Genomic DNA, 12,404 nt, shown 5'->3' on the forward strand with positions numbered 1-12,404 from the left:
CCGTGCGGAGGGCCTCTTCCTGTGAGGACGTCTGCGGCGCCGCGACCACAAAGGCAGCGGCAGAGTCAACAGGCGCGGGTCTCCCAGGAGCGGGCCATTGTGCGCCTACAGACGCGCCGGGCCACTAATTGCGGACGCGGCCGTCTTTGTCTCAGGTGCCACGCGGGAGCCTGCCTCTGCGCTTCTTTTTCCGCGCGCCGCCGGCCTCTCTCGTCGCTTCATTAATACCGCCGCGGCGCGCTTTGCAGGGCCACGTCAATCGCGAGCCGCCCTGGTCACTGGGGAGGCGATGGGTTGGGGTGCCGTCTGTCATCCACACAAGCCTTGCGGATTTCTTTTTCTACTTACTTGTATGACGTGCAACCTGGAGAGCAGACGTGTACTGATCTAAAACAGCAACAAATTATTCTAGAAAGCCGGCCGGAGTGGCCGAGCGTTTCAAGTTGCTACAGTCTGGAACCGCGCGACCGCTACGGTCGCAGGTTCGAAACCTGCCTCGGGCATGGATGTGTGTGATGTCTTTAGGTCAGTTAGGTTTAAGTAGTTCTAAGTTCTAGGGGACTGATGACCTCAGATGTTAAGTCCCATAGTGCTCAGAGCCATTTGAACCATATTCTAGAAAAAAAGCTGATGCTAAATTAAGAACTACATAATGAGGACGAACTTCAGATTGAAATCCCCGCCAGCAGGCGATATCGATAACGGTTTGGAGGCGTTACAGCTCACGAGCCTAGAGCGCCACCAAACGTGCGATAGGTAGCAGGGTGCCGGAGTTGAGAGGTATATATGCACCCAAATTCATTGAGCAAATCCGTATTGAAACGCCCTGCTAAATCCGCAGGACAAGACAGGTAGTTGGAATTGTGGAAAGGGGCCAAAATGAGTGGCTGTCAGTTACACTCTAACACATATAACTATTTATTTGTCGAAACATTACAGTACAAATTCTTGAACTTAGTTATGGGCTGAATACGCCACACTATTTTATGCCTTTAGGGCACAACCACTTTAATTTTTTTTTAATGGCTAAAAGCCATAAACTCAAAACTCAGACGCCAAAGAGAATATTTAGAGGGCAGAAGGCCCCATGTTAAGTAAGTTCTACAATTTGGCTGAAGGCCCAAAATCTAACACTTGAAAAACCACAACCTTAGTTTAAAGACGGCTGAAGGCCCATGATTTAAGGCTCAAGGTAAAATTAAATGAAAAAACACAAAGCAGAAGGCCTTATCTTAAATTAGGCTGAAGGCCCCAAACAGTCTAACACTTGACAAGCAAGGAACCTTAACTTAAAAACGGCTGAAGTCCCATGACTTAAAACACAACAAAAATGATTTTGTGTTGGCAGAAGGCCCACAGCTTTATCTTTAAACATTATTTTAATTAGAAAATTATGATGTGGCTCAGTTTGAGGCCAAATCATGAGTTGCGCCTTCGACAAATTATATTTATGATAATTTAATAGCTGATCACTCTTATCTGCCAAAGGGCCACGATAATAAAGGTGAAATTCAGCTATTAAATAATGCAGAGATTTTTGTATGACAAAGTGATTTATTACGGGAATTCCTAAAGTATTGCAAGACGCAAATATTGAATAGAATATAAAAAAAAACTTGGAGAACGAGATGTTGGCCGAATTCGTGTACAGGAGTGGATCAACTATCACGTTATGGAGCCCTACAAGCTTGTAAATAGGCTGTTTAGGTTTTATGTTGGTGACGCCATGTAGCGCTCTGTATTAAAGTCACTGATTGCGCTGTGTGCAGTCTGTGGCTGGTTGGACTCTGCTGGATTATTCGCTAGTGTAGTGTTGGGCAATTGGATGTGAACAGCCCGTAGCGTTGGGCAGTTGGAGGTGAGCCGCCAGCAGTGATGGGTGTGGGGAGAGAGGTGCCAGAATTTTGAGATGTTAATATGAGTGGACGATATGGACGTGTGTCCGTGACAAAAAGGAAATTTCCTAATGACGTTTGAATATTAGGGTAAATACATTGTTTGTTCTTTGTCAAAATCTTTCATTTGCTAACTATATGCCCATTAGTAGTTACTGCCTTCAGTAGTTATAATCTTTTATTTAGCTGGCAGTATTGCAGTAGTTCGAGTAAGGAAGATTTTCGTGAGGTAAGTGATTCATGAAGGATAGGTTATTGTTAGTCAGGGCTATTCTTTTGTAGGAATTATTAAAAGCCAGATTGCGTTGAGCTAAAATATTGTGTGTCAGTTTAGATATGATCAGAATAAGTAAAGAGAAAACTGTCTGAGTACGTTAAGTTTTACTGAGCTGTTTCAGTATCAAATAACGTAGAAGTTTACCAGCACAGTCGTTCTTTACATTCAAAGAGGAAGTTTCAAGCTTTGTAAGTGAGAATTTGCCTTGACACGTTACCCTTGACTATTGCGAGCAATATTGACTGGGAGTGAGAGCCCTTCATACAGATCACACATGCATGCCATAGCTGTGTATGGCGACAAGGCGACAGCATAAGGCGGGAGGGGTCAAATTAATTAGACAAGTCCCTATTGCGTCAGTGCTGCAAATGCATTACCATTTGTATGACTGGCCACACGCCGACAACTCGGAGCACAGGGATGATGTTGCGGCTGCTCTCAGTGGTGGTCCGCACCAGTGGTAAGAGACTCGACCCAAATAGTGCAAGCGTGAAACGATGAACAATGCAAACTGTTGTCACCAACTGCCCAGACTACTGCGACAGTAATACGGGGTGTTCAAAAAGTCTCTCCACAGTGCCGTATGATCGTTAGCCGCTAGTGCCGTATGATTGTTCGCCTTCCTGGGTTACTTCCCTTCAAGTGGACTCTTCCAACATTCCACTGTTTTGTTTCTCTCAGCCAGCGTCAGCAGTATCGTTGGTGTGTGTGTCGTTACGTGATGACATGAACGTTTAAGTTCAGTTCCTTTGTTCGTTTGTTTCGTTTTTGTCACCGTGAAAATGCTAACCATTGAAGAACGTGTGTTTTTAGTCGAACAAGTGTTCAGAGCTGGCGGTAAATACACAGTTTCGGTTCGTCAAACATTTAATTCAGTTTTCCCGGAGACAACACTTCCACGTCGCCATACTGTGCGAGATTTGATTACCAAATTTCTAAGTACGGGTTCAGAGACAGATGCACCGAGAAGTGGCCGTCCTAGCGTTTTGTCTGAGGATGAACTACTCGATATTTCCGATAAAATGTCCATGAGTCCGAACAAGTCAGTAAGAAAACTCGCCCAGGAAACTGATGTTAAGCGTCGGAACAGCCCACACAGCTGTAAGGAAAAAATTAGAACTTTTCCCATACAAAGAGACAGTCGTGCAAGAACTGAAAAATACTGATCATGGCAAGAGACTGCATTATTGTCAATGGCTCAAAAATTTCGTTCAACAAAATGGAAGGTATATTCCTAATGAAACGTTTTTCACTCATGAGGCGTCCCATGAGGCGTCGTTTCATTTATCCGGGTTCATGAACACGCAAAATTCTCATATGTGGAGTACAGCAAATCCATTGTGTATTCATGAGGAACAAACTCCATTCTGTGAAAATAGGAGTTTGGATTGCAATTTCTAGACGTCGGATTGTGGGTCCAATATTTTTCAACGAAACAATAAACGCACAACGATACTGCAGTGATATTTCGTACCCATTCATTGGAGAACTTGTGTTAAGTAAAATACTGAACGGTTATTTTCAACTAGATGGTGCAACCCCGCATACAGCTCGCGTTTCAATGTCACTGCTTGCTGATGTTTTTTGTGATCGCATAATTTCACAGGGACTTTGGCCTCCACGATCGCCTGACCTAACACCACCTCACTTTTTATTCTGGGGTGCAGCGAAAGCAACTATCTATAAAAACCGTTCAAAATCCATCGATGAACTGAAAACTGCAATATCCACTTTCACTGCTTCTGTTACAGAAGAAATGTTACAGCTTGTGTTTGGAAACATGATTAGACGAATTGAATTGTGTATTCAACATTCAACAACAGGGGGGACACTTCCAACATTAAATGTGAAAATTTTTAACTAAAATGAATATTCAATAAAAATGAATATTCATTTCGGTATATTCACTGCGGCATACGACACGCGCGGCTAAACAATCATGCGGCACTGCGGAGAGACTTTTTGAACACTCCGCCCTTCTGACTCTTGCGGTCGCCTTCACTCTGACTGACCAGAAGTGAAGAACTTTAACATTTGCCATTGCGATCCACAAGCGAAACACGACCGATCTCTCTGGCCATCCAGAAGCAAATAACAGTGCAACTCTTCACTTAACCTTCACACCAAAAGATTTGTGCCTTGTCTCCACCGTGCAGGAAAATCTCCTACAGTGGGAGGCCACAGAAGCAGCTGCCGGTTATAGTCTTAGATCCTGCTGCTCCTTTCACCTCCACACCATTCCAACAAATTTTCCTCCTATCGTGGGTCGTCCCGCCAAGTTTGGAGTGCGCTCTTTTACATCAACACACTTCATACCGGTCCACCCATCAGATGGCGTGTTCAGTCTATGCACGGGAAAAGATAGGCCTCAAACTGTCTCTGGCCTCTGGACAACAGCGATCTATGGATGCAGTCATTACAGTTTTCTGAACCGACGCAGACAATGTAGCCGTGAGGCGTCGCCTCGTAGGCGAGCAGCAGGCCCCAGTGCACTAAAACGATTTGCGAGGTGCCGTCCCCGATGCAGACACACTGCTCGGTTCGCTAGAAAAGGCGAAAAAGCAGGGCACCCCCTGTCGGGTAGCAGTGCCTAAACACACCGTCCCACGTCTCACAAAGTGCGACAGCCCCGTCACCCAGTTACTAACTAAAGATAATCAAAGTTCTCATTCCAGATTTTATTACTCCAATGACTTAAATTGGCCACCGCTATTCGGGAACGTACAACAAAAAGCTAAATCCACTAAATTGCAGGCCCATATCGTTAACGTCGATATGCAGCAGGATTTTAGAACATATGTTGTGTTCCAACATTATGAATTACCTCGAAGAAAACGGTCTACTGACACACAGTCAACATGGGTTTAGAAAACATCGCTCCTGTGAAACACAACTAGCTCTTTATTCACATGAAGCGATGAGTGCTATTGACAAGGGATTTCAGATTGATTCAGTATTTCTTGATTTTCGGAAGGCTTTTGACACGGTACCACACAAGCGGCTCGTAGTGAAATTGCGTGCTTATGGAATATCGTTTCAGTTATGTGACTGGATTTGTGATTTCCTGTCAGAGAGGTCACAGTTCGTAGTAATTGACGGAAAGTCATCGAGTAAAACAGAAGTTATTTCTGGCGTTCCCCAAGGTAGTGTTGTAGGCCCTTTACTGTTCCTTATCTATATAAACGATTTGGGAGACAATCTGAGCAGCCGTCTTCGGTTGTTTGCAGATGAAGCTGTCGTTTATCGACTAATAAAGTCATCAGAAGTTCAATACAAACTGCAAAACGATTTAGAAAAAATATCGGAATGGTGCGAAAAGTGACAGTTGACCATAAAAAACGAAAAGTGTGAGGTCATCCACATGAGTGCTAAAAGGAGCTACTTAAACTTCGATTACACGATAAATCAGTCTAATCTAAAAGCCGTAAATTCAACTAAATACCTAGATATTACAATTACGAACAACTTAAATTGGAAGGAACACATAGAAAATGTTGTGGGAAGGCTAAACAAAGACTGCGTTTTTTTGGCAGGACACTTAGAAAATGTAACTGACCTACTAAGGAGACTGCTTACACTACGCTTGTTCTTCCTCTTTTAGAATACTGCTGCGCGGGGTGGGATCCTTACCAGATAGGACTGACTGAGTTCATAGAAAAAGTTCAAAGAAAGGCAGCACGTTTTGTATTATCGCGAAATATGGGAGAGAGTGTCACAGAAATGATACAGGATTTGGGCTGGAAATTATTAAAAGAAAGGCGTTTTTCATTGCGACGGAATCTTCTCACGAAATTCCAGTCACCAACTTTCTCCTCCGAATGCGAAAATATTTTGTTCACACCAACCTACATAGGGAGGAACGATCACCACGATAAAATAAGGGAAATAATAGCTCGTACGGAAAGATATAGGTGTTCATTCTTTCCACGCGTTATGCGAGATTGGAATAATAGAGAATTGTCAAGGTGGGTGGTTCGATGAACCCTCTGCCGGACACTTAAATGTGATTTGCAGAGTATCCATGTAGATGTAGATAGAGGCAAAAATAAAAAAAGAAACAAAAGAAGGGAACAAGCTACAAAAGCTTCCGAGTGTGTCACGCGGGCCCACAACTAAGGGCTAAGTGAGCAGCTGCGACTCACGGCCAAGTACATCAACCGAGGTCCCGAGATCACGGTTAAGAATAAACCACGTTTAAAACGTCTCCGCGGTGCGTCAACGTTAATCGCTGGTCCGCAAACTGTCGTCAACCAAACGTGAATTTCACCGCTGTTAAGTCCGTGTATTGCAATGAAAGGTACCATAGAGATGCAGAGATGGTAACAGAGATATGAATTTGCACATGGACGCCTGTAGACATAAATTTTCTAGACAATCGTTGGTGAGTGACGTCATTGTCTCATGTCCTCACATTCGCCCACAAGCAGAAGTGTCGTTAACATTTGGCGAAATGGAAAACGAAAGAAGAGCACCAGATTTTTCGAAGTACGAGGTCCAGATACTTCTCGAATTGGTCAGTGTAAATGCATGAGTTCCTGAAAATGAAAAAAAAACTGGCTGCTGCAGTATAAAGTCGAGGCAAAAATAATAAAAAAAAGAAACAAAAGAATGGAAGAAGCCATAAGAACTTCCAAGTGTGTCACGTGGACCCATAGTTAAGGTCATTACTGTTTCGTTTTCCCGTTCAGTTCGAATACATACGTCATTTAAATACAAAATTCGTCAAATATATGCTAATTAACACATATAATCGTCATTTTCATGAAAAATGCGACGGCTTCTCATTTTTAACTATATGCTGCATACAAAAATTTAGTTTCACACCAAACAAAAATTCTTAATTAATGATCTTTTGTAAAAGACTCTTAATCATGATTCTGTAATTAAAACAAGTATAAATAAATTTTTTTCTATCTTTTTGAATTCTATGCTTCATGTAAATACTCATAGAAAATGCAGCTTTGTTTACAATTTTGGAATCAAAACTACGTTCCCCACCCAGCGAACAGGCACGCTACCACAGAGCCACGGTGCTTGCCATAAAAGTCATCTATTGTTTGGCACATTAAACATGAGCGGAGAAGTTAAGGTGCCGATTTTTTCCAGAATTTTTGAGAGTTAAATTGAACTGCTTTGAGAGAGGTATTTTTGAGTTTTGAACTCCATGTATCATAAATGTAAAAAATAGCAGATATTCGATTGTTGTGTGGTCCTCATCTTAGAGAAAAGCAGGTGCTGTCGTCGCATGTGGAAACACAATTTAATTCTCCTCTTGGTAAGTTTGATTCATAAATTAATAAACTTTCTTGCTTCATATTACAAATATGGTATGACATCTGATGCCTAGAGTCTGTCTCAGTAAATCGAAACGCATCTCCATCTTACTACTGTACGCTCATAAAATCCTGTTCATCTCGAGAAAATCTGGCTTAATCCTTGATAAAAATTAACCACAGTCAGCTCTCTCTTTAACTTTGATCAAGGTCGGTGCACCAGAATTTTTCGGTGAACAGGGTTAAACGCTAACTCTACTGCTGTTCACTTTTAATCGAGGTTAGTGCACTTGGTCGTCAGTTGTTAATAGTGCTTGACATGAGTAACTGCCTATCACACCTAGCTGCTTTACGGATTCTGGCGTTCGTTGTTGGCATTTGTTTAGTGCTGCACGAACGACGAGCTTGGCTTTGTTTACGGTTTATGCCTTCGTTTCGAAGAAGGCAAAAAATGTAGGGTAACGCTATCATCGCACAGGACGAGTTAGCTAAAATTCATTGACTTGGCGCTCTACGATTTTTGTGACGTCATTTCCTGCTATTTCACGGTGAGGAGCGATTTCGTCATGTGAAACACAAAGTATGTTCTTCGATATTTCGGCAACGTGCCACGTAAAGCAGAACCAATAAGAAGTAAGATCGCTCTCTACGTCACAAGTAGAACTTGTAAGGTACCATACTGCATTTGTCGTATTCAGTTGAATGCCATAGTTGCTAGTATTTATGTTATAATTTACACCCCGTGCATATATGCTCTTTATAGTCACCAGCACGTTGACTAAGTTGCGCTTCGGTAGTCCTACTCCAGCACACGGTTTTAATCCGCCAGGAAGTTTCGTAGACTTGTCATTGTCAGAGGGCTCAGTATCGACACACGAGTTAGCTGAACAGGTCGTACCGTAACACTGTGACACAAACAGGAAGTGCTGTGCTAAGGCCGCCGACTACTGCTTCACTTGTTGGGAAGTCAGTCGGAAAGTCTTAGCTGGATTTGGATGGATAGACGTCAAATGGCGCCAGAGAAACAGTCTGCAAATACTCAGTGTTCTTTATTATCGTATGGCGACAAGTTATCCGAAGAATTTCGCTGTCGCAGGTACTGTTGACACCCAGGATTGAAGACGTATGCAGCGTAGGCCGGCTTTGGCTTTGGTGACGCAACCTCCTCGGCCAGTGATGTTTCTAAGTGCTCAGCAACCTCTGCAAGGTCCCTCGTGCTGCAGTGGCGCGAGCCTCGCCGCCTCTCCCCACGTTGTTTGAAGACGGCCGACTGGTGGTGACGCAACAGGCGATGATCCACTTCCCTCTTGCTTGTGGTGGCGACTGCTACACTGGGCCGGCGTTGGACTGCTGTAGCGGCGGTTCCAGAATCGAAAAGCTACAGGGCAGGATGCTCCAGCGTTGATACGAACTACGGTCCTCAATCAGCATCGCATCTACTCGACAGGCGACACAGCCCCTGTAGTGGTGGAGCTGTGGTACTGACATAAGTGACTGGAGTCAAGATTGCTTTGGGATAGAAAGAGTGAACATTAATAAAACCGACAATCTGCAGGGACGTATTCTTGATCGAAATAGAGGAAGGAAGGTCCTCTGAACATGTGTCCGGAAACGCATCGTTGCCACGTTAGACGCCGCTGACGAATGAAAGCTCCTCTGACCACATGTCGAGTGTTCCTTGTGTCCTGCATGCTGTGAGATTGAAGCAGTGTACTGTAAGCAGCAGAATGGTACGGTGTTCATGCTGGGAACAAGCCGAGATGACGTTTGTGTACGTCCATGCAGATGGAGAGGGTCGAGAGGCAGCACAGCTACACCAAAACAAGTACCCTCACAGATACCATGCACGTTACACAACATTTCAAGCTCTTTTTCGGCGTTTGAGTGATCATAGGCCCTACCAAACAAATGACCATGCAGGGAGGCAGCAGACTGTCCGTACACCACATATACAGGATATGCTGCCTCTCGACCGCTTTCGTCTGCTTTGCCGTACACAAACACCTTCTCGGCTTGTTCCCGACATGAATACCGGACCATTCTGCTGCTTATAACACGCTGCGTCGATCACACAGCCTGCAACACTCAAAGAGCCCACGGCACATGATATTAGGAACTTTCATTGCTCAGTGCCATTTACCATGGCAATGATACATTTCTGGACACATGTTCTTAGAGCCTCTTTTCCACAATTTCCAGTCAACAATCCGTCCCTGCAATTTGTCGGTTTTATCAGTGCTCACTCCGTATACTCTGCTGAGCCGCACATGTTTGGCATGTGCCACACCTTTTGGCAGGTACATTAAGCATTTTGGTGACTGTCAGTGTGGAGAGGTTTTTGACACCTGCTTCATTACTGCTGCGTCAACTATTTCCACATAGTACCAGGTTGGGCTGCCTCGCAATACTGTGATGACTATGTTACACTTCGTAAAGCACAATAATACCCGCTCTTGCCTGTTGCTGGTGCTGTTGAAATCCTCTTCAGGCATTTATCACTAAATAGGAACGGTCGCTAGAGCTGCAACAACCTTGATGCTTGAAACATGGGACTTACGGAAGGCAGGATTTGGTGTGGACGGGGCCTTGCGCAATTACAGTTGGTTCCTCAGTTGTTTTTTTTAATCACGTACACTTTATTTGAAACCAATTGCAAATGAGGTTGACAATAAGGAATAATTATCAAATTTGACTGTTAAGACACAAAGTCCAATAAAAAATTCTTAAACAAGTTACACTCATGGCTGAAGGCCTTATTGACAAGAAATTCAAATTATTAGTCGGCTGAAGGCCCCAGTAGTAATAACTCAACAACAATTTGACGGCTGAAGGTCAAGATAGCAAATTTTTACTAAAATATTATAAAAAAGACAATCATATTAAAAGACAATATCTAATTAAAAATTCTTAAGACAAATTGCATTCACGGCTGAAGGCTTTATTGACAATCATCACAAACTGACCAAATCAAGAGAGAAGTGGGCCAAGGATCGACCTGGGAAAAGTCGCTCACTTCGTAACCCACGAGACAGGCAGCCAAGAGTCGTATTCACTTAACCGGATGGCAACTCAAACTAGTGAGTTTAAACGCAACCAACACTCTTGCAAAATCTACCTAACGTCTGGTATCCAATACGAGTACAACGATGGAATAACCCAGGCAAGGCGGAACCGGCGGACAGCACTGAGTCTTCAGAATCCGGTGTTTAGAACATCCAGAAGCAGAAGGAATCACTACGACCAAGGTAGTCCAAAAGAACAAAACATCAGAACCACAATCAAGGACTCTGTTGAACTACATGCCTAACCGGACAGCAGCGGCAAGGCGAGGAAAAGAACACTGCCGCGAAAATACGCTAACCTCCAGGGCAGGTAACTGGGGCGTTAGTGGCCACTAGGCAGAAAAATACCGCTGGTTGAACTCCATAAATAAGCACAAGGAATTCAATGATTAATAATAAGAATTGGAGGATGGCTAATTAATGTCGCCTACTCCAAACACTCCACTCGTTGCTCTTCGTCTCAGCGACCCTGCGAGCAGCAAAGTGCGAAAAACGGCGTGATCTCAAAATAGTGGAGGTTTCACTACTGGGATAATGTTCACTCAACTCAAACGTCCTGAGTCCAGTCGACAAGGAGGTTGTGGCCCTCCGATCCGGCAATGCCTCTTGCCGCCAGCGATCCTGGCATGTCCTCGCACTGCCAGACCTCCCTCGAGCTCCGTTCCGACACACCAGACGCAGAAAACACTTGACGTGCTTCCAAAGATAGTACCACAGTACTAGATATCGATAAACACTGCTGCTGCAACTCGCGGACAGACAGCGATAGCAAACGTAGTGATGCTAGTAAACACAAGAAGAAAACGAGACTCCACTATCCCTATTACACGAAGCCAACCTACCAACGGTAAAAACGCGAACCGCGCGCAGCTCAATGCGTGTCTGGAACCAGTGGATAAAAGAGGGCCGTACACAGTGATGGCGGGTGCTTGACCACACAATGTGACCACAGTGTGGGATGACGGTTATCCATAAGGCCATAACCGACAGCTGCTTCATTCATAGTGTTGGTTCGACGTTGCCGCATTGCAATGGATTATGGACACGTTTGCGTTGATGGTTCGACGCCACCTACTGAGGACTGGGGTGGTGACAAACATGTCATTGTGTCAGCTTGCGTTGACTAGAAACCACCAACCGGCATAGCAGATAAAAGGTAAAAGTGGTGGTTTGGGGAGCCATTGGCTATAACATGCGAACTCTCCTTCTACATGTTGAGGGCAATGTAAATTGCAACCGCTACATAGGTGGGCTTAGACCACGAGGCACTGTCCCTCCTGTCTCTACATACTTCAACAGGACAGTGCCCAGACGGTTGTCAGCAGAAACCGAGATGAAATTCAGAACACTCTTGCAAATCTTGACAATAAGATCTAAAGGGTTTCATCAAACAAAATCTGGGGTGTCAAATCAACGGTAACTGGGACTTCCCTCAAGACATGCGCTGCAGAATTGAACAATGTGAAGCACACCGCCAGGAAGTTTCATATCAGCGCACACTCCGCTGCAGAGTGAAAATTTCATTCTGGAAACATCCCCCAGGCTGTGGCTAAGCCATGTCTACGCAATATCCTTTCTTTCAGGAGTGCTAGTTCTGGAAGGTTCGCAGAAGAGCTTCTGTAAAGTTTTGAAGGTAGGAGACGAGATACTGGCAGAAGTAAAGCTGTGAGAGCGGGGCGTGAGTCATGCTTGGGTAGCTCAGATGGTAGCGCCCTTGCCCGCGAAAGGCAAAAGTCCCGAGTTCGAGTCTCGGTCCGGCACACAGTTTTAATCTGCCAGGAAGTTTCATATCAGCGCACACTCCGCTGCAGATTGAAAATCTCATTCCAGATCAGAAGTTTTTTCTTGAAAGTGAAGAACGTTCTGAGTAGCCGTGACATAAGTATTATACTTTGCT

This window comes from Schistocerca piceifrons, chromosome 5 (assembly GCF_021461385.2).
Source record: "Schistocerca piceifrons isolate TAMUIC-IGC-003096 chromosome 5, iqSchPice1.1, whole genome shotgun sequence".
NCBI classification, from domain to species: domain Eukaryota; kingdom Metazoa; phylum Arthropoda; class Insecta; order Orthoptera; family Acrididae; genus Schistocerca; species Schistocerca piceifrons.